This window comes from Elephas maximus, chromosome 8 (assembly GCF_024166365.1).
Source record: "Elephas maximus indicus isolate mEleMax1 chromosome 8, mEleMax1 primary haplotype, whole genome shotgun sequence".
Classification (NCBI taxonomy): Eukaryota; Metazoa; Chordata; class Mammalia; order Proboscidea; family Elephantidae; genus Elephas; species Elephas maximus.
In genome coordinates this window covers 118,750,337-118,772,459 of record NC_064826.1, presented here as the reverse complement: position 1 = coordinate 118,772,459, position 22,123 = coordinate 118,750,337, and positions in this window count along the sequence as shown.

Sequence of the window (22,123 nt, the reverse complement as noted above, 5' to 3'; positions counted from 1 at the left end):
CAAATTATATGTTCCTCACAAAACCTCGATGAACCTTGCCTGTACACCCATTATCTAGAATACAATAGTGCCTGGTACATGGTGGATGCTTATTAAATAAGTAAAAGAGTCAAGGAATGACTGGTTGCATCCAAGAAAGCTTCTGAGAGAAAGTGAACCTCTGAGTGGGAGCAAGGAGACCAGAAGCAAGCTTCTGAGCAAAAGCAGAGGTTGTGAACAAGGACACTTTATTTAGAGGATAGTGGAGCTGGAAAGAGAAGGGGCCCAAGGTGAGGCATGAAATGCTGAAGACTTTTGCGATTCTTGAGCAGGGACATGAGAGATAGCAGATGTGTTTATAAGTGGAGGGCCAGGAGAACAAATAGAAGGGCTCCTGGAACAGCAGTTCTAAGCAGGGGATGCCAGGTCTGCACCTCACTGAGGTCTGCCCAGCCTTCCGGGCCCAGTGGGTTCTCCGACCCTCAAGGAGGAGAGAAGCTATTTATTTAGGCATATCTGACCTCCAAGCCTGTGTTCACATTGTCCCCGAGGAGCCCTGGCCACCTGGTGGTGGATGCTTTGGCTCTCCCACTGCCCCACATTGCAGACTGGGAGGAAGCCAGAGGCCATTCAAGCCCTGTCTCTTATTTGAATTAAAAATAGAGATCTGTGCTCCCCAAGACCCTTGCTCCTGTAGATTCGTTTAAACATGTTCAAGTTAAGGCTATTAACAAGCCACCATTCAGTACCGTTTCAATTATTTCCTTGGTGCCTTTGTGTGGCCATTTAACTCAAGCTTTGGAATTCCCCTTGACGCTAAATGCCTTTCTTTTTCTCCACCTTCCTGACTCTAGTGCAACACTGCTTGCTTTGTTTGTTTCTTAACCTGCTTCCCTGGTAACCAGGCCTTGGGGCACAAGTACACGCATTACTACCACTATTAACATCCATTAAGCATGTCACAACTTAAATAATACCACTCCAAAGAGTATTTCAAAACCATAAAACATAAAATACTACCCTCTTGGGTATGACTCTTCAAGAAACGTGACCAAATTGAGCTGATTTCTAATTTTGACTCTGCCCCTTCTTGGCTGCATTACCCTGGGCAATCCCCTAAAGTATTTGGACGTCAAGTGACCATCAGAAACGTGGGAACAATGACAGTACCCATTGCACTAGATGTTGGGGGGGCAAGTGAGACAGTGCAAATCAAGAAATGTCCTATACTACTGACGAATATGTATGCATTTGTAACAAGTATTTATGTTTGAAAATTGTGGGTTCTGTAATTCAAATCAAGCATAGGTTTCTCAATCCATTTCCCAGTAGATCAAATGTAAGCCACCACAAGGACTACAGTGTTTACATTAAATTACTATAAAACTTAGAGAATTTGAGTTAGAAGGAAACAGAGATAATCTTGTTCAACTAGTTCGTTTAACAATTTGAAAAAAGCTGAGGCTCAGACCAGTCAAGGGTGTTGCCCAAACACAGGGTCAGGGCAGGGATGGACCCCAGGCCTTCTCTTACAGGGTCAGGGCAAGTATGAACCCCAGGACTTTCTCTGCAGGGCCAAGCAGGGATGGACTCCAGGACTGTCTGGGCAGAGTAGGAGTAGCAATGGAGCCCAGGCCTGCCCTCACATGGCTCTTTCTACATCTCAACACCACCCAGAAATCTGGAGCAGGAAAGGAGCTGTGCATGTTTTATTCATTTATTTAATTTATCAAATGTGTATATTGTGAATAGTCATAGAGTACAGAATGAATGAAAAAGACATGATATATGCTTCCAAGAAGCTCTCAGCCCATAAAATCGTGCTGGTCCAGATGTTTTCATCTGCAGGTGACAGGAAACCCAGAGCTCATATAACACATAAAGATGATGTATTGTCTTATTCAATGTGAGGTTATAGATTTGGGTCTTGTGGGCCCTCAGGGATCACCAATGACCATAGTTTTTCCATACTATGAACATGTTGGGTTTGTCACACTGCTCCTCTCCTCATGGTTATGGGACAGTATCAGTTTTTCCAAAATCCCTGTCATCAAAACCCTGCTTGCAAAAACTGAGGAGAGAATAATCTTCAAACAGAAGAACTCCCCTCTTGTTTGAGAAGCCAGAATTCTGTTATGTGTCCATTACTAATGGACATTAGTAAAGGAAACGGAATGATCATGCCCGAGACTGGGCTGAGAAGACTGCTGAGATGTGGACAAAGCTGTGATTCTTCTGGCAAGGAAGAAGGGCCTCACAGGGCTGTTGGCCAAGTCACCTTGTTTGCCACAGTGAGTTGGCACACATCCAGGAGTGTGTTTTTGCACTGGTGTAGCATGGGAATGGGCGTGAGGGGGGCCTAGGCCCATGCTGATGGCGTAGCTTTCACCTGTGCATCTGGAGGCCTCAGAAATCTCCCACTTGAATAGTCGTGTTTAGTGATGAGAAAACTGCACCCCACCCAGGAAGTCACAGGTTACAGTGCATTGGTGGGGCATCCAGAAGTCATCACAGCACAAGGCTAGCTGATTAACTTCTGTGGTGAAGGGTGTTCTGTCCCTTTGTTGACAGTGTGGGCTATGCCCTCGTTAATCCCCAGAAGCTCAGCTCTACCTTACTTTTGAAGATGTCCACCCACAATTCTGCCCTCTCCTTTGAGCCTTGTCTTTTCAGAATTTAGTTAAAAGTATTTCCTTCAGGAAGTGTTTCCAGCTCTTGCCCTTCAGAATAAACTAGGAGGTTTTGCTCTGTGTCCCACTTCACCATACTACTCAGTGGTGGTGTCACCTTCTGACTATCTGCCCTTATAGACTCCAAGCTCCTGCAAAGCCAACTCTGCAGTGCTGTTTCACGATGGGTGCATCCTTAGAGGTCAGCACCAGGAAGGCGGAGGTATGTGTTTAGTGAAAAAGGAGCGACCAGCAAGTGAATGGGACTCATCTGTGGTTCTTCCCTGTCTGCAAAGTGGGTTGGATGTGCCTTATTATCACTCTGCCCAGTGGCACAGTATCTTCTCTCTCAGCTTGGTCGTTTCCTGGGATAGGCAAGCAAGAAATCCACTACCAACAAACTGACATTTTAAAGGGGAAGCAGGTCTTTTCATTTAATCCATGTAAGGGCCAGCTAAAATAATTTCTCATGCCATCTCCTCTTCATTTTGCTGTGCTCAGCCTTTTCTTGAGAGTGGCTTTAATTCTGCTGTGTTCCAACCAGGGCTTCAAACCTGTTTGTTCTGAACTTCTGCTGAGAAATTTCATTTCTAACAAGTTCCCTGCTGAGAATTTGTCCTTTACCAAGTTGTCAGGAAGTTATACATAAGAATCACCTGGGGATCTTGTTAAAATGTAGATTCTGATTCAGTATATCTGGGAGTGGAAATGCAAATCCTCAGTAGGGTTTCAAACTGGAAATAACTGTTCAAATTCCTAGTTTCAACCACAGTGCCCACTGCCCTGGAGAGAAATATTACCACGTGTATCCATGTAACTCAAGTTCAACTTTAACAAAACTCTCTGGATCCCAGGAAAATTTAGAAATGATCTTTTAGGAGACCACAGCTGGAGAGAGACATGGGCACCTCATTGAATGACAGGAAATTTGGGTCCTGCTCAGCTCACCCAGGTGGCCAACACAAACCATGGGAGAGGAACAACAGTCCTTTCCTGGCTCCTGGACTGTTACCTTGCCCTCTCTCTCTTCCATGCTGTGAATAATTGGCAGCCCCATCCTCTGCCCTCTGTCCTGGGCCTCTCTCCTTTCTCAGCAGTGGTCGCTTAAGACACACAAAGTGGCTTGTGGTTGGGTGGCATCTGGTTGATTTCTGATTCATAGTGGTCCCATGTGACAGAGTAGAACAGATTTTCTTGGCTGTAATCTTTATCCATATGCTGGGAAAATAACCCAAATCAGGAATGGAGGAAGACTCATCAAGAACCTACGATATGCAATGACACAACCTTGTTGGTGTAAGGAAGAGGACTACTTGCAGCACTGACTACTGAAGATCAAGGACTACAGCCTTCCATATAGATTACACCTCAATATACAGAAAAAAAACCTTACAACGGGTCCAATAAACAACATCATGATAAATGCAGAAAATATGGAAATTGTCAAGGATTTCATTTTACTTGGATCCACAATCAATGGCCATGGAAGCAGCAGTCAAGACATCAAATGAGGGGTGGAAACAAGATGGCGGGATAGACAGAGGCTTCCGGCGAGTCCTCTTTACAAAAAAGACCTGAAAAAACAAGTGAAACAAGTGTATTCATGACAAACTAGGAGCCCTGAGCATCAAAGGCAAACTAGGAAAACAAACTGAGGGGCAGGGGGAGAAAGAGACAGTTCAGAAGCAGATAGGAGTTACCGGACCTGAATCGCAGGGAGCCATCAGGCACCATTCCCGGGAGCAGTGGTGGTGGGCTGGTACTAGCATTCGGCCGCAGTTTCCTCAGAGAGAAGCAGCCAGCCACACAGCCTACTCACATCTCCCGAACCAGAGAAGAACTACCCTCTTGGCAAAAGCTAAGTACTTGCAAATATTTTACCACGTCCCCCCTGCTCCCAAGCGGGCTTCAGCAGCTGACTTCCCTGGGCCTGAGATAGGCCCTGTTGAGCATCTAGAGCCATCCTCCTGGAGAAGGAATAAATTTTCAACTGGGGAAAAGATAATTTGCCAGCTCCACTAACCAGGGGAGCTCAGGACAGAAGTGGCTCCTGTCCAGGCATAAATGGTCTGTGGACTTTGAGTATCTTTCCCCTCTACATGGACCTGTGTGGGCCTGTTTCAGGAGAATAGGCCCTTGTTGGCAGGCTCCAACCATTTCAGCTGTGCAGTGGAGAAGTGGGTGTTTGATGTTAGACATTACTTTGCCTGTTAAACAGGGTCCTCACCTATCCAATTAAGGGGCCTAAGGACTGGTAGCTCCACTCAGGTGACCCAGCCACACATGAAAGGGGTCCAAAGATAACTGGTACCTCCCAGTCCTTACAACCACAAACATTGGGTGCCCACGGTCAGTCTGCAGAATACATCCACCTTTACACTCTAGGGATCAGGGACACACTTTCCTTAGAGACACATGGGGAGTGATTCTCAGCCCCCTGCCTTGTTCAGAGTGTGACCCCCTGCTGCAACCAGATACCAGTATCTACACCAATCACCTCTGCCCCTCTAAGACTGTAAGACACACTTGATGATCAGCTACCTGGATACCTGAGCTGAATTCATACAAGAAAAGTAAATGAACTCCTGGACTGATATACCTGATAACAGCTCTAGTCATCTGCGGACAGGACGTCAGAGCTCCAAAGGTGAAAATAATCAAGCTAGCTCACTCAAGCAACCCATAGGGGCATACCAAAACAAAATGAAGCAAGCAGCTATGACACAGTAAGCAAGCATAAACTAATACCATAACTTATAGACGGCTTGGAGATAACAGTCAATATCAAGTCACGTAAAGAAACAGAACATGATCTCCTCAAAAAGCTCTCAAAACAAAGAATCAAGGGATCTTTTAGATGAAAGTGCATCCCTGAATTGCGAGAGGCAGAATACAAAAGGTTAATCTTCAAGACATCAGGAAAGACATGCGGCAAAATGCAGAACAAGCCAAGGAACACACAGGTAAAGCAGTTGAAGAAATTAAAAAGGTTATTCAGGAACATAATGAAAAGTTTAGTGAGCTGGAAAAATCTGTAGACAGACAGCAATCAGAAATTCAGAAGATTAAAAATAAAATTACAAAATTAGACAACTCAGTAGAAAGAGGAGCAGAACTGAGCAAGTAGAAGGCAGAATTTCTGAACTTGAGGATAAAGCACTTGGCACTAATATATTTGAAAAAAAATCAGATAAAAGAATTAAAAAAAAAAAAAAAGAAACCTTAAGAATCATGTGTGACTCTATCGAAAGAAATAACCTATGAGTGATTGGGATACCAGAACAGGGAGGGGTAACAGAAAATACAGAGAGAATTGTTGAAGATTGGTTGTTAGAAAACTTCTCTGATATCGTGAAAGATGAGAAGATATCCAAGATGCTCATTGAAATTTGCATAATGTACATGTTAAAAAAAAGTCACCAAGACATATTATACTCAAACTTGCCAAAACTGAAGATAAAGAGAATTTTAAGAGCAGCTAGGGAAAAATGAAAAGTCACCTACAAAGGAGAGCCAATAAGAATAATCTTGGACTACTTGGCAGAAACCACGAAGGCAAGAAGTCAATGGGATGACTTATATAAAGCATTGGAGGAAAAAATTGCCAGCCAAGAATCATATATCCAGCAAAACTGTTCTTAAATATGAAGGCGAATTCAGGACATTTCCAGATAAACACAAGTTTAGGGAATTTGTACAAACCAAACCAAAACTATAAGAAATACTGAAGGGAGTTCTTTGGTTAGAAAATCAATAATATCAGGTATCAACCCAAGACTATAACACTTGGCAGAGCAATCAGAAGTCAACCCAGACAGGGGAATCAAAAAAATAAATCAAGATTAAAAAAAAAAAAAAGCTTTAAACAGGTTAACAGCAATGTTATTGTGTAAAAGAAGACAACATTAAAACAATAAAGGAGGACTAAGAAATGTAGTCACGGATCTTCCATACGGAAAGGAAGATAAGATGATACAAAGAAATAAAAATTAGGTTTAAATTTAGAAAAATAGGGGTAAATAATAAGGTAAACACAAAGGAGACAAACTATCCTACACAACGAAATAAAATACAAGAAAAAAATAGTGACTCAGCAGAAACAAAATCAACAATGGATATGAGGAAAGCACAATATATAAAGATAATCTATTCAGCACATAAAATTGAGTGGGAAAAAAACTGTCAACAACATACCAAAAAGACATCAAAATGATAGCACTAATTCATACCTATCCATAATTATGCTGAATGCGAATGGAATAAACCCACCAATAAAGAGACAGAGAGTGGCAGAACTGATTAAAAAACATAATCTGTCTATATGCTGCCTACAAGAGACATACCTTGGACTTAGAGACACAAACAAACTAAAACTCAAAGGATGGAAAAAAATATATTAAGCAAACAACAATCAAAAAAGAGCAGGAGTGGCAATATTAATTCCTGAGAAAATAGACTTTAAAGTTAAATCCATCATAAAGGATAAGGAAGGACACTATATAATGATTAAAGGGACAATACACCAAGAAGATATAACCATATTAAATATGTCATTGGGAATGACAGGGCTGCAAGATACAGAAAACAAACTTTAACAGAACTGAAAAGTGAGACAGCTCCCAAATACTTGTAGGACACTTCAACACACCACTTTCGGTGAAGGACAGGACATCCAGAAAGAAGCTCAATAAAGACATGGAAGATCTAAATGTCACAATCAACCAACATAACCTCATAGACATATATAGAACACTCTACCCAAGTATACTTTCTTTTCTAGTGCACATGGAACATTCTCTAGAATAGACCACATACTAGGTCATAAAGCAAGACTTAGCAGAATCCAAAACATTGAAATATCACAAACCATCTTCTCTGACCATAAGGCCTTAAAAGTGAAAATCAATAACAGTAAAAGCAGGGAAAAGAAATAAAACTCTTGGAAACTGAACAATACCCAGCTCAAAAAAGACTGGATTATAGAAGACATTAAGGATGGAATAAAGAAATTCAGAGAATCCAATGATAACAAAAACACCTCCTATCAGAACCTTTGGGACACTGTGAAAGCAGTGCTCAGAGGTCAATTTATATCAATAAATGCACACATACAAAAAGAAGAAAGGGCCAAAATCAAGGAATTATCCCTACAACTTGAACAAATAGAGAGCAACAAAAGAAACCCTCAGGCACCAGAAGAAAACAAATAATAAAAATTAGAGCAGAACTAAATGAAATAGAAAACAGAAAAACAATTGGAAGAATTAACAATATCAAAAGCTGGTTCTCTGAAGAAATCAACAAAATTGATAAACCATTGGCCAACCTGACAAAAGAAAAATAGGAGAGGAAGGAAATAACCCAATAAGAAATGAGATAGGGGGCGATATTACAACAGACCCAACTGAAATTAAAAGAATCATATCAGATTACTATGAAAAATAGTACTCAACAAATATGAAAACCTGGAAGAAATGGATGAATTCCTAGAAACATACTACCTTCCTAAACTAACACAAACAGAGGTAGAACAACTAAATAGACCCATGACAAAAGAAGATATTGAAAAGGAAATAAAAAAAACTCCCAAAGAATAAAAGCCCTGGCCCAGAGGGTTTCAGTGGAAAGTTCAACCAAACTTTCAGAGAAGAGTTAACACCACTACTACTAAAGGTATTTCAGAGCATAGAAAAGGATGGAATACTCCCAAACTCATTCTTTGTAGCCGCCATATCCCTGATACCAAAACCAGGTAAAGACATCAAAAAGAAAAGAAAAGAAAAGAAAAAATTACAGGCCTATATCCCTCATGAACTTAGATGCAAAAATCCTCAACAAAAGTCTAGCTAATAGAATTCAACCACGTATCAAAAAAATAATTCACCATGACCAAGTGGGATTCACACCAGATATGCAGGGACGATTCAACATTAGAAAAACAATTAACGTGATCCATCATATAAATAAAAGAGTCACATGATTTTATCAATTGATGCAGAAAAGGCATTTGACAAAGTTCAACACCCATTCATGATAAAAACTCTCAGCAAAATAGGAATAGAAGGAAAATTCCTCAACATAATAAAGGGCATTTATACAAAGCCAACAGCCAACATCATCCTAAGTGGCGAGAGCCTGAAAGCATTCCCCTTGAGATTGGGAACTAGACAAGGATGCCCTTTATCGCTGCTCTTATTCAACATTGCGCTGGAGGTCCTAGTCAGAGAAATTAGGAAAGATAAAGAAATAAAGGGCATCCAGATTGGTAACGAAGAAGGAAAAGTATCTCTATTTGCAGATTACATGATCTTATACACAGAAAACCCTAAGGAATCCTCCAGAAAACTACTGAAACTAATAGAAGAGCTCAGCAAAGTGTCGGGATACAAGATAAATATACAAAAATCGGTTGGATTCCTCTACACCAACAAAAAGAACATCGAAGAGGAAATCACCAGAGATGAAAAAGACTTATACAAAGAAAACTACAAAACACTTCTGCATGAAACCAAGACACCTACATAAGTGGAAAAACATACCTTGCTCATGGATAGGAAGGCTTAATGTTATAAGAATATCTATTCTACCAAAAGCTATCTATAGATTTAATGCAAAACCGGTCCAAATTCCAACTACATTTTTTAATGAGATGGAGAAACAAATCACCAACTTCATGTGGAAGGGAAAGAGGCCCTGGATAAGTAAAGCATTACTGAAAAAAACAAAATGGGAGGCCTGACTCTACCTGATTTTAAAACCTATTATGCTACCCCAGTAGTCAAAACAGACTGGTACAACAACAGATACATAGACCAATGGAATAGAATTGAGATTCCAGACATAAAACTATCCACATAAGAGTAGCAGATATTTGGCAAAGCTACCAAACAGTTAAATGGTGAAAAACGGTCTTTTTAACAAATGGTGCTGGCATAACTGGATATCCATCTCCAAAAAAACGAAACAAGACCCATACCCATACCCATACCTCACACCATGCAGAAAAACGAGTTCAAAATGGATCAAAGACCTACATATAAAATCTAAAACGATAAAGATCATGGAACAAAAAATAGAGACAACGTTAGGAGCCCTAATACATGGCATAAACAGTATACGAAACATTATTAACAATGCAGAAGAAAAACTAGATATCTGGGAGCTCCTAAAAATCAAACACCTATGCTCATCCAAAGGCTTCACCAAAAGAGTAAAAAGATTATCTACAGACTGGGAAAAAGTTTTTAGCTATGACATTTCCAATCAGCATCTGATCTCTAAAATCTACATGATACTGCAAAAACTCAACTACAAAAAGACAAATAACCCAATTAAAAAATGGGCAAAAGATATGAACAGACATTTCACTAAAGAAGGCATTCAGGCAGCTAACAGATACATGAGGAAATGCTTACCAGAGAAATGCAAATCAAAACTACAATGAGATTTCATCTCACTCCAACAAGGCTGGCATGAATCCAAAAAACACAAAATAATAAATGTTGGAGAGTCTGTGGAGAGATTGGAACACTTATACACTGCTGGTGTGAATGTAAAATGGTACAGCCACTTTGGAAATCAATTTGGCACTTCCTTAAAAAGCTAGAGATAGAACTACTATATAATCCAGGAATCCCACTCCTTGGAATATATCCGAGAGAAATAAGAGCCTTACACGAACAGATATATGCACACCCATGTTCATTGCAGCACTGTTTACAATAGCAAAAAGATGGAAGCAACCAAGGTGCCTATCAACAGATGAATGGATAAATAAATTATGGTATATTCACACAATGGAATACTACCCATCGGTAAAGAACAGTGAGGAATCTGTGAAACATTTCACAACATGGAGGAATCTGGAAGGCTTTATGCTGAGTGAAATTAGTCAGTTGCAAAAGGACGAATATTTTATAAGACCACTATTATAAGATTTCAAGAAATAGTTAAAACAGAGAAGAAAATATTTTTTGATGGTTTGAGTGGGGGGAGGTTGGCAGAGTGGGAGAGCGGTATTCACTAATTAGATAGTAGATAAGAACTACTTCATGTGACGGGAAAGACAACGCACAATACAGGCAAGGTCAGCACAACTGCAAAGCAAATAAGCTTCCTGAATAAACTGAATGCTTCGAAGGTCAGCGTAGCAGGGGCAGGGTTTTGGAGACCATGGTTTCTGGGGACATTGAAGTCAATTGGCATAATAAAATCTATCAAGAAAACATTCTGCATCCCACTTTGGAGAGTGGCGTCTGGAGTCTTAAATGCTAGCAAGCGGCCATCTAAGATGCATCAATTGGTCTCAACCCGCCTGGATCAAAGGAGAATGAAGAACACCAAGGACACAAGGTAATTATGAGCCCATGAAACAGAAAGGACCACGTAAACCAGAGACTACATCATCCTGAGACCAGAAGAACTAGATGGTGCCTGGCTACAACGGATGACTGCCCTGACAGGGAACACAACAGAGAACCCCTGAGGGAGCAGGAGAGCAGTGGGATGCAGACCCCAAATTCTTGTAAAAAGACCAGACTTCATGGTCTGACTGAGACTAGAAGGACCCTGGTGGTCATGGCCCCCAGGCCTTCTGTTGGCTCAGGACAGGAACAATTACCAAGCCCAGCTCTTCAGACAAGGATTGGACTGGACGATGGGCTGGAGAGGGATGCTGGAGAGTAGTGAGCTTCTTGGATCAAGTGGACACTTGAGACTATGTTGGCATCTCTTGCCTGGAGGGGAGATGAGAAGGTAGAGGGGGTTAGAAGCTGGTAAAAGGGACATGAAAAGAGAGAGTGGAGGGAGGGAGCGGGCTGTCTTATTAGGGGGAGAGCAACTGGGAGTGTGTAGCAAGGTGTGCATGTTTTTGTGTGAGACTGACTTGATTTGTAAACTTTTACTTAAAGCACAATAAAAATTGGAAAAAAAAGAATAAAAAAATCAAATGATGTATTGCATTGAGCAAATCTGCTGCAGAAGACCTCTTTAAAGTGTTGAAAAACAAAGATGTCACTTTGAGGACTAAGGTGAGCCTAACCCAAACCATGATATTTTCAGTTGCCTCATATGCATATGAAAGGTTGACAATGAATAAGGAAGACTGAAGAATTGATGCCTTTGAATTATGGTGTTGACAAAGAATATTGAATATACTTTGTAGTGCCAAACAAACAAATGTGTCTTGGAAGATGTACAGCCAGAACGCTCCTTAGAAGCAAGGATGATGAGACTTCATCCCATGTACTTTGGACACGTTATCAGGAGGCACCAGCCCCTGGAAAAGGACATCATGCTTGGTAAAGTAGACAGTGAGCAAAAAAAGAGGAAGACTCTCAACAAGATGGATTGGCACAGTGGCTGCAACAATGGGCTCAAATATAGCAACGATTATGAGCAGGTGAAACCCAGGTGAAATTGTTTACTACAGATTAGTAAGTAAACACAGTTAAGCCCATGCACACATTGCTTACTGTAAGACAATACATACCGTGCTTTCTGGTTAATACACCCCTGATTGTGAGGATGGTACAGGACCAATTTTCATTGTTACACGTGAGAATGTTATGAGTCATAGCTGACTTGATGGCACCTAACAACTACAACAATCTATGTGGAAGCAGGTTGCAAGATCTTTCTCTGGTGAAGCCACTGGGTGTGTTTGAATCACTAGCTTTTAGGCTGGCAGCTGAGCCCCTAACTTTTGCACCACCATGGCTCCTTCCAATCAGCTTTTCTTTCCTCAAAAGCCATGCCTTATCATACCTCCATGACTTGGACAAGCTGACCTCTTCCTCCCCCGTGACTTCTTTTTTCCTTTCTGTTTGGAGAACTACGTATCCTTTAGGACATTCTTTACACTTCTCTGTGACAGCTCCCTGTCCTCCCTCCAGCAGAGTCACCCTCCCTTTCTTCCCCTCAACATGTTGCCCGAGGTACATCAATTCAATGTAATCTAATACGTACAGAGAGTTTATCCAAATGTCACTTCTAAAGGTGTATGTCAAGGCAAATAAAGGGAATCAAAGCTCTATACAATCATCATTATTTGCCTCAGCTCTGCCCCAGCAGCAGGACCCTGGGGGTTTCCAACTGATGCATCTTCCCAAAAGTCAGGCCCAGACATACCAAGAATCCAACAGAAACCGTCTTCCAACATTTTGGTATAAATTCTTGGCCATCGCCAGGAAATGCTATGGAAATAAAAATAAATGAATTGGGAAAGGTTGTATCAGTTTCAGAAAGAATTGGATGGAGCTGAGAGGTTTTGTTTTTTCCCAGGCTGTATAGGTTTGTGTTTCCATCTTGTGTTTCCTGGTTTAAGTAGAGGACATTCCATCCCGGGGTCTGGCGTGGAAAGGTAACACACAGTTGTGGGGGATGCAGATGTAGGAGTGGGAAGGGGGCCTGCCAGAAGCTTCCATCCAGGCCCATTGGCCCAGTGTTCCATGACCACATACCGTGCTTGCCTGTAGCAGTCAGCCTGCTGTGCAAACACTGCCTCCTATCCTCTGAGGTGCGAATCCGGGTCCTCAGAAAACAAATTCAACTGATCTTTTTTTCCATCATATAAACAGCTAGAACATGAAAATAAAACAAAATGATATGGCTTGGTGACCAAAATTGTTTCTTTCTTCTTATGTTACCATTGATACACCACAAAGCTCCCAAGGTACTGAGGGGGGACAAGTTGTACCTAAATGTGCCGGGCCGAGAGAAGAGAGGAGACTTTTGGGCAGACCCCTCCCCAGCACTCCATCCCAGACTGCTGAAGGGATCCATCCGAGATGATGGCTACTGTTACCTGCTGTGGACCTGGCCCCTGCTCTCTCAATCATGTGTTCAGTGTCCTTCCCTAATAGGATGTATTTTCTATACTCTTTTGTCACAAACTGACACAACACCTCATCCTTCCATGGATTTTCTTCTCATACCTTTTTTTTTTTTTTTAATTTATGGGTTTATTTTGGGAGGATTTACAATTTTATGTCTTTCCAGTGTTCAATTGTTAGTTCATATCCTTCCATAAGGCTTTGTAGTTTTCTGCAATTTCCTTAGGAGGCATATTCCAATTTTTGTTGCTATTGTAAATCGAATATTTTTCACCTTTTCCACTTCTAGATACTGGTTGCAAGCATAAAGAAAAATGCTTGGCTTTTCTAAAGTTAATTTTAATATAGCCATTTTGCCAAATTATTTTATTAAATCAGAATGTTTCTATTGACATTTTTCTAATATATAATCATAGCAGCAATTTCTTTTTCAATATTTATATAAATTACTTAAGTTTCTTGGCTAATTTCTTATGTTCATATTTTTTTCTCAGTTCATTTTTTCCTAAATTTTATTTATTGTGTTCTTGTTGAGATTATACACAGCAAATCATACACCAATTCAACAGTTCTACATCTATAATTTAGTGATATTTATTACATTCTTTGAATTGTGCAACCATTCTCACCCTCCTTTTCTAAGGTGTTCCTCTCTCATTAACATAAACTCACTGCCCTCTAAGTGTTTCATCTAATTTTTTGACTTGCTCTTGTCAATTTGATCCCGTACAGATAGATGGTAAAAAAGCATAATGTTCAAGGCAGACCTTTTCTACTAGTTAAGCAGTCTCCACTTAGGTGACCCACCTCCTGATTCCACTGTAGGGAACTTTCTGTTGGAGTTTGTATCAGTCCAGCAGCTGACAACGGCTAGGGGAGGGGTAGTCAGACACTGAATGGATCCCCAGGGAGTTCTGCCTTGTTATTATCAGAGTCCATCCCATAGTATGTTGGCTCTGGCAGTAGCCTCCACTCAAGGTGCCTGCTTCCTAGCACAGCAGCCTCAATTAGCAGTCCTCAGCACTGACTGTAAGGGATAACAGACAGACCAAAACAAATCCCCAGGGAGATCTATCCTGTTGGTTTCAGAGACTATGGGGTCCACAGGGAAGCAGATAGAGTGTTGATTATGGGAGCAGACTCTACTGCGGGGATCTTATGCAGCAGTTTGCAACAGCCTGGCAACCAACAATTACCAGGTGGAGGAGGGGGTGTCATGCTGTGGAGACAGGTAGAGCATTGACTATGAAAGCAGACTCCACTGCATGAGCCTTCTGTAACAATTCCCAGTAGGTTTATAACCAACAGTGTCTGGGTAGAGGAGGTGCTGGCATACTCCAAATGAACCCCCAGGTAGGTCTGCCTTGCTGACTTTAGAGCAGGAGCTTGGTGTCCTGCCTCTTCGTATGGGCAGGTGGTTAAGGAAGCAGGCTCTTCTTCTGGGGTCACTATCCCAGTTCACAGCAGCCTGCAGCCCACATGTCTCGGGGATGGACAGGAACAGTGGGAGAATCAAATTTCCTACCATGTGTGACTCACTTTGTTGATTCTTGTCTGCCTGCAGTCTCCCACTGCTTTCCTCTGCTCCCTGATTCAGAGTTCCTCAAAGCCAAGCACAATTTCCTTATTGTATCTGTGGAGGAGAGTTTCAATAAATTCGTTTGTACCTCCATCTTCCCAGAATTTTCTTTCTTTAACTCCCAGAGTTTCCTTCTGTGAGCCTCCCCCAGGACCAGATGCACCCTGGTGACTTCCTTAGCTCTATGCACAGGCATTCACCTGATACCTTAAGAGAAGAGGTCTGCTCTTCCACACAGGCTGACCCAAAGACCAGGCTCAGCGAATACTTATGAAAATTTTTTCTTTAAAAAGGTGCTTTTTTCTTTACCTAAGGAAAAAGCCTGTATCTTTTTTATTAAATAGATCTATCTCTCCTTATGTCTCCTAGAGATGGTGTTCATCCTTCAATGCCGCATTCCTAAACAGGCTTAATTTTATTTTGGCAGGTTCTTGGTTCTGTGCTTTTAAAAGGTTGAAAGTTTATTTGATGTTATGTCACTGTATTAAGTAACAGCAATATTTTTTATCACATCTTTTATTTCAGATCTAGTGTAACCCTCACGAATGTCCTGTAAGGCATTTACATGTCCATGCATAAATGAAGAAATGAGGTTCACAGAGGTTATGGATTTCACCCACGTTCCTTTACTAGTAAGTGATGTTGTACAGCTTTTAACCAAGCACGTTCCCCTGTCTTCCACACACTCCGCTGCTAACCTTTTCCAATGTGCCTCCATCCCAGGACAACCCTAGACCTGTAACTTCGAAGTGAACAGTAGATTTTTATTCCAGAGGAAGGAGAAAGGTTTCTTGGCTTTTCTGTGAGAAAAGACTCAAATAAGTCTTCCATAAATTCCTTCCCCAAGGCAGAGAGAGAGAGAGAGAGAGAGAGTCTGATCCTAGAGGGAAAATTATTGGAGCTCAAAGTTATAGTGACAGGAGTCAAATGGCACTCCGGCTGGTAATCCTCCTTTCAAGAGTAGGCCTCGGTTTTTATTTGAATGTGTGTGAGACAGGCCTTTGGAGATTTGCAAAGAGAGTGACAAGCTGTGAGACAAAGGGCTGCTGGGACTTGAGTCAGAAAAAGGCTATCTGCTCTACATAGCTGCAGAGAAAAGATGCTGTCTGGAACAGAACAACTGATTTCTAATCACATTCAAATGTCTTCTTTAAAAATTACATCTCCAGCACATTGTTTCCCAATCAGAGGGCCATTTACTGAGCGGCTCTTGTTATCTGAACTTCTTGTGAATGTCTGGGTGCTTCTCTAGCCAACTGAGTCACCTTACGTAAGAGGATTGTAGAAAAGGGACCTTTGTGCCCACAGGTAATTAGGATTTATCCACAGATAGGCTCATCTCTTCTACCTTTCCTCATTTGCTGAGTTGATGAATGGCCTGGAACCAGAGCTTACAATGGAGACAAAGACCCATTCATGTGACAGTCTCCAGCTAGTTTGCCTTGCATAATGTAAGACTCCAGCTTTCAGAACGACTGCAACATCAGTCCCTCCTCTCTGCTTGAAGACCCTAGGCCAGCAATTTGCCTGACTCTTGAGTTTAATTTACAGTGTGATGCTGCAAGTTGCAGCTCAAGTTGATTTTCTGTTGTGGAAAAAGTATGTGGAGAGGATAAAATGGTCCTTTATGGATGACTATTTAATCATTGAATTGCTGAGTTTGTCAGTTACTCTCAGGCTCAGAGCAGTGCCTAGGGTACTTTGTGAAACCTTCTGCACAATCACAAGCTACACACACATCAGCAGGGCTGGGAACTAGCAGGTCCAGGAAGTTTACTAGGAAGATCCTGTTTTAGCCTCTCATCTCCTTGCCTTTTCATGCATATGATGTTTCCTCTGCATGAAGTTCATTTTCCCTTGTGGCCTCATGAGAACCCCTAGTTCACCTTCCTCTCTCAGTGCAAACAATAGCCCTCAATCACTTCCTTTCTCCAACTCTGGCCTCTCTCTCCCAATCAACCCAACTTGACCCTCTAGTTTTTGGCTCCCATGTCCCTGACAAGGCCAGACTTCTTAGTCATGCCCCAGGAGAGTTGAGTTCCTTTCCTCCATTGCCCTTTCACAGTTGTCATTTAGCATTTACGTGTGATTTTTTTCTTAGCATATGCCTCTCCCATTCGAATGAGAACTGTCTGGGTTTGCTTTCTCTTGTAAACTGCCCCTAGCTCAGTGTGTGACAAACACTTAGAAAGCACTTAACAAGCAGGGATGAATTCAAGTGTAGCCTCTTTTGCCCCCAAGAGACCGTGATGGACTCTCCCATACTCTCCAAAAACGGTCTTTCTGTGGCAAGAGGTGAAGTAGCTGCCAGTACCCTGGACCATGCTATAACTCCCTGAATGCCTGTCCTTCTGACAGATGATGGTACGTACATTAGGAATGCAGTATATTTTCAAATAAATTAAAGAATCTAATTAATATAATAGAGGAAGTTAATGGAGAATCTAATCCATTCTCCCAGCTAATCCAGGAATCCTCCCAAGCTCACATTTCTCCTTGGCACTTCTCCTTGCTGTACTGATTCTGTATGAAAACACTATTATACTTGGAGGAGAAATAAAATACTTCTAGTCCAGTGGACTGATATTAACCATTAATATCATTACCATAGCAAATGTTTAGTGTTTTTAATGTTTTACATGTGTGAATCCATTTAATCCTCATAACAACCTTTTGAAGCGAGTGACTATTATTATCATCCATATTTTACACATATACTGCCCATCCGTAGTTTATCTCACTGTGGTGGCTTGCATGTTGCTATGATACTGGAGGCTATCCCATCGGTATTTCAAATACCAGCTCACTCACGCTAGGTTTCAGTAGAGCTTCCAGACTAAGACTGACTGGAAGAAAGGCCTGGAAATCTACTTCTGAAAATTAGCCAGTGAAAACCCTATGGATCACAACAGACTATTTAGAAGATGAGTTACTAGGTTGGAGGTACTTGAAATACCAAGTGGCTACAACAATGGACTGGAGCATATCAATATTGAAGATGGTGCAGGACAGTTGTAAATGGATGACCATGAATCAGGGCTAACTTGACGACAACTCTAAACAGCCACAGAATCATCTTACATATATGGAAACTAAGGTGCCCAGAGGTTAAATAACTCCACATGGCTAAAGAGATAGTAAGTGGTGAGGCCAGGACCATGGCTAAGGCTGTCTGCCTAGGAGACCACTCTCTCAGTCTCACCACTGTGGGCACATCCCATTCACAGCGTCAGGGTTCATCTCAGAGACAGTGTCAAGAGACTTGGAGCCTCTGGGTGGTGCAAACAGTTAAGCACACAACTACTAGCTGAAAGATTGGTGTTTCAAATGCACCCAGAGGTGCCTTGGAAGACTGGCCTGGAGATTTCTTTCCAAAAGGTCACAGCCTTGAAAAACCTATTGAGCAGTTCTACTCTGCACATATGGGGTCATCATGAGTTGGAATCGACTTGACGACAACTAACAACACCTGTAAAGAGACAGTTTTGAAATTGAAAATTGCAACGAAAGAGATTTTTGGGAAATAAATAGGGGATTAAAGAAAAAAATAAGGAAAAGCATTGCTTTGCTAGACCGAGGGATGGCTTTATCTCTCATTAACCTTCATGTTTTGGAAATGTAAATCTTCTCTCCAAATGCGAAAAAATATTTATGGGCTTAGCTGAAACACAGTGTGGTTATCTCCCCAAAGACAACACTGAATTGGTGAGACTGATTTGCAACCAAAGAAGGCCAATATGTTTCAGGTAGCCCCACACAGCATTTTAATTTCCTATTTATGTACACATCGAAAATCTCACTCTCTTGGTTTTTCAGATCCATGTTAAAAGTCATCTTTGCTGTTCTGTAGATGGATCTCATGACATATTCAGGCCAAAATTTTGCTTTCATTATAGTCTAATGTCTTTAAAACATCCCTTTGATTCTAGTTTTTTGTTATCTTATGTATTTCATAGGAAGGAGCCCTGGTGGTTCAGTGCTCAACAACAACAAAAGGTTGTTGATTCCAACCCACCAGCTGCTCTGAAGGAGAAAGCTGTGGCAGTCTGCTTCTGTAAAGATTACAGTCTTGGGAACCCTAGGGGGCAGTTCTAGTCTGTTTTATAGGGTCACTCTGAGTCAAAATCAACTCTACAGCAGTGGATATTTCATAGGAAAGTGAATATTGTTCATTATGTGTTTATCAATAAGATATTGCACAAATTTTTGTTATGAAGGGTTTGCATATTTTCAAAATATGTGTCATCTTCTTCTTATCTAACTTTAACTTTTTAAGATTTCCATGTGTGTGGGAAACCCCCTCCCCGCTTTTTTTGTCTACAAATCCTGTGAGCTTCTTACTGCTCTCTAAGGAAGCTGTTTTTCTACAACTGTGTCAACATTTCCATTGTCTCATATTTAATGAACATGTTTCATTCATATGTTGCAATTATCCTTTTTTCCTCAAAAAAGCCAAGTTTTAATATAGAACAGTTATCCCATCATTAATTAGAACCTCCCAAAGCACTATTTTTGGAATACCCTTTCAGAGTTTTAGCACCATATATGTGATCCGAACCTCAAAAAATGAGCTTTATTGTTACTACCAAAATAGTTGGAAACAATGGGTAGTGGGTGGGTTATATATTAAGCTCTTAGAAAAAGCCTAGTATGCCACCTTCCAAAATGCTGGCTACATGGGAATTTCAACCCCATTCAACATCAGCCCACAGGATGAGGATATGATGAAAGGTGGGGGGTGTAGTTTTTTACAAACTTTCTGAAATGCTGCCATTCCAAGTGTTTTTTGATCTCTTCCTCTAATTCTGTATGAGTTGGGATATAGCTCAATTTTTCCTGTCACAGATAAAGAAAACAGCTCAATGCAACAGGGCCCCTCTAACCACCATATGGTCTCATAAGAGCGATAGTAGGGCTACAAGTTCTATCCATTAATTCAGTAAATGTTTACTAAGATACCACTCTGTGTTTTCAAATAATACCTGACCCTTATCCTCAAGAGCCTCATAGTTTTTCTGGGAGAAACATTCATGTAATAGTTAATGATGGTGCAATGCTTGAAGACGTATGCACTGTTCTCTGGAAACAGAGAGAAGTGGGGAAGGTGAATGGTGCCGCAGTGTTTGTGGAAGTCTTGCTGGAAGTGATATTTCCCAGAAGACATATTTGATATTTACAGTGAGGGGTTGTGGAGGTTAGCAGAGCTGACAGGGAGTGAGAAGCGGGCATAAGAAGTGGGGCAGAGTGAAAATGCTAACTTCACAAAGCTTCACCTGGAGGGAAGACTGAGGTGTCAGCAAGAAGTCTCTGCTATCTGAATTCAAAATCGAGCCAACCATGAGGTCACTTGAAACTTAAACTCTGCGTAGCAAATACACATCACAGGTATAGTTTAAGCTGTAGTTTACCAGAAATGGTATAATGAGTTCCCAGGTTATAAGTGGATTTTTTGCTGTTTTTAAATCAGTTCGAAGCTTCTCATTCACAAATGCTTACATTACCCCTCCTGTTACAGAGTGACTCTGGTCTGATTACTTCTCTTCTCAGAAGGTGAGAACCCATCAAGCCTGTCCATCCCCACAGGAGCTGTGCCCTCCTTCTTTGGGATCACTTCATTCTGCCAACTCCTGCCTGGCCTCTGCCCTGTCCTCCGGCAGCAAGGCCTCTCACACCTCCATGAAGGTGATCCCACGTTTCCACTAGGTCTTTACAAAAAGTTTCCTTCTGGGGGATACCTTCTCTGGCTACCCTTCTAAAAAGGGCCCCCCCCCGACATTTCAGACCCTCCCCTAATTTCCCTGACTTAATTTTCTCTCTTCAGAATTTACCCCATTTCCTTTGTTCTTGTCTCCCCCACTAGAGTGTGAGCTCCTGGAGGGCAGGCAGCTTTGTCTCTTTGTTTTCTAGAGTACCTCCAGCACTTACCTTGCCTGGCACATAGTAGGAGCTCTACAAGTGGCTCAATGGATACATGATTCACCACCTTTCTCATACAAATTGAGAATGAAAGTGCAAAATGGGTGCTTCATGTAGCATACTGTATTTTTTTCATATTTCAGACATGTTTGTGGATCCCAGTGTAGATCAACTAAGCACCCAATGCATGCAGTTCTCATCCTGAGAGCCAGAGCTTGCCACCAGTGGCTCTGTGTGGTCCCTGGCTGACCCAGGTGTCAGCAGCTGCCTAGGAGTCAGCTGCCCTCCACTCCTGCTTATCCAGTCATCTGTGCAGTCACACAGCACAGAGCACAATCACCTGATTAAGATGCAGCCTTAGCAGCCTCATACCCAGCTTGACTGGACAAAGCTCTTCCCCCCATGCTCATCTCAGTTTGCCCTGGTTTGAATGCGAGGAAGGAATACCCATCTTGGCGAGGTCTTTTCTCCCACAGAGCAGCCCACCTTTAGGTTAGCAGCTGAGTGCTTAACTTTTGTGGCACCAGGGCTCTTTTAAGTGCTGTTAGTGGTGGGCAATGGTTAACCTGCTGCTAACCTAAAGGCTGGTGGTTTGAACCTGTTAGACATTGGTTCCGTGGGAGAAAAGACCTTGCTGTCTGCTCCCTAGGAAACCCTATGGGCAGTTCTATTCTGTTGTATAAGGTCACTATGAGTCAGAATTGACAACTAAAAAAAAAAAAAAAGACAGACCCATTGCCCTGGAGTCTATTCTGACTCATAGTGACTTGACTGGGTTATCTCAATCTCTCATTGCTGGAAGGACGGATCAAAGCCCTGGAGGTGCTGAGTGTCCTGAGTGACCTTCTGTCCCACTTCCTGCTCTCCTGAGACACTGCCCCTGCATACCAGGTCTAAGTGAGTCCCATCAACCTCACTGCCCTAGAGCCCTGACACGTACTTCCCAACCCCCAGTCTCTTGAGGTCTGCTGAATGAACGTCTTCTACTTGCAACCAAAGAGTCTGAGGAATCCCATGTCGGGCTGTGGTATGCACTGCCAAGAGTCTATGAAGAGGAGATAAGCCCTGCGCTGGGAAGGCTGAAGGAAGGAGGCAGAAGTGGATTTTGGAGGCAGTAGCTTAAGAAATGGGACTTAAAGGATGTGCAT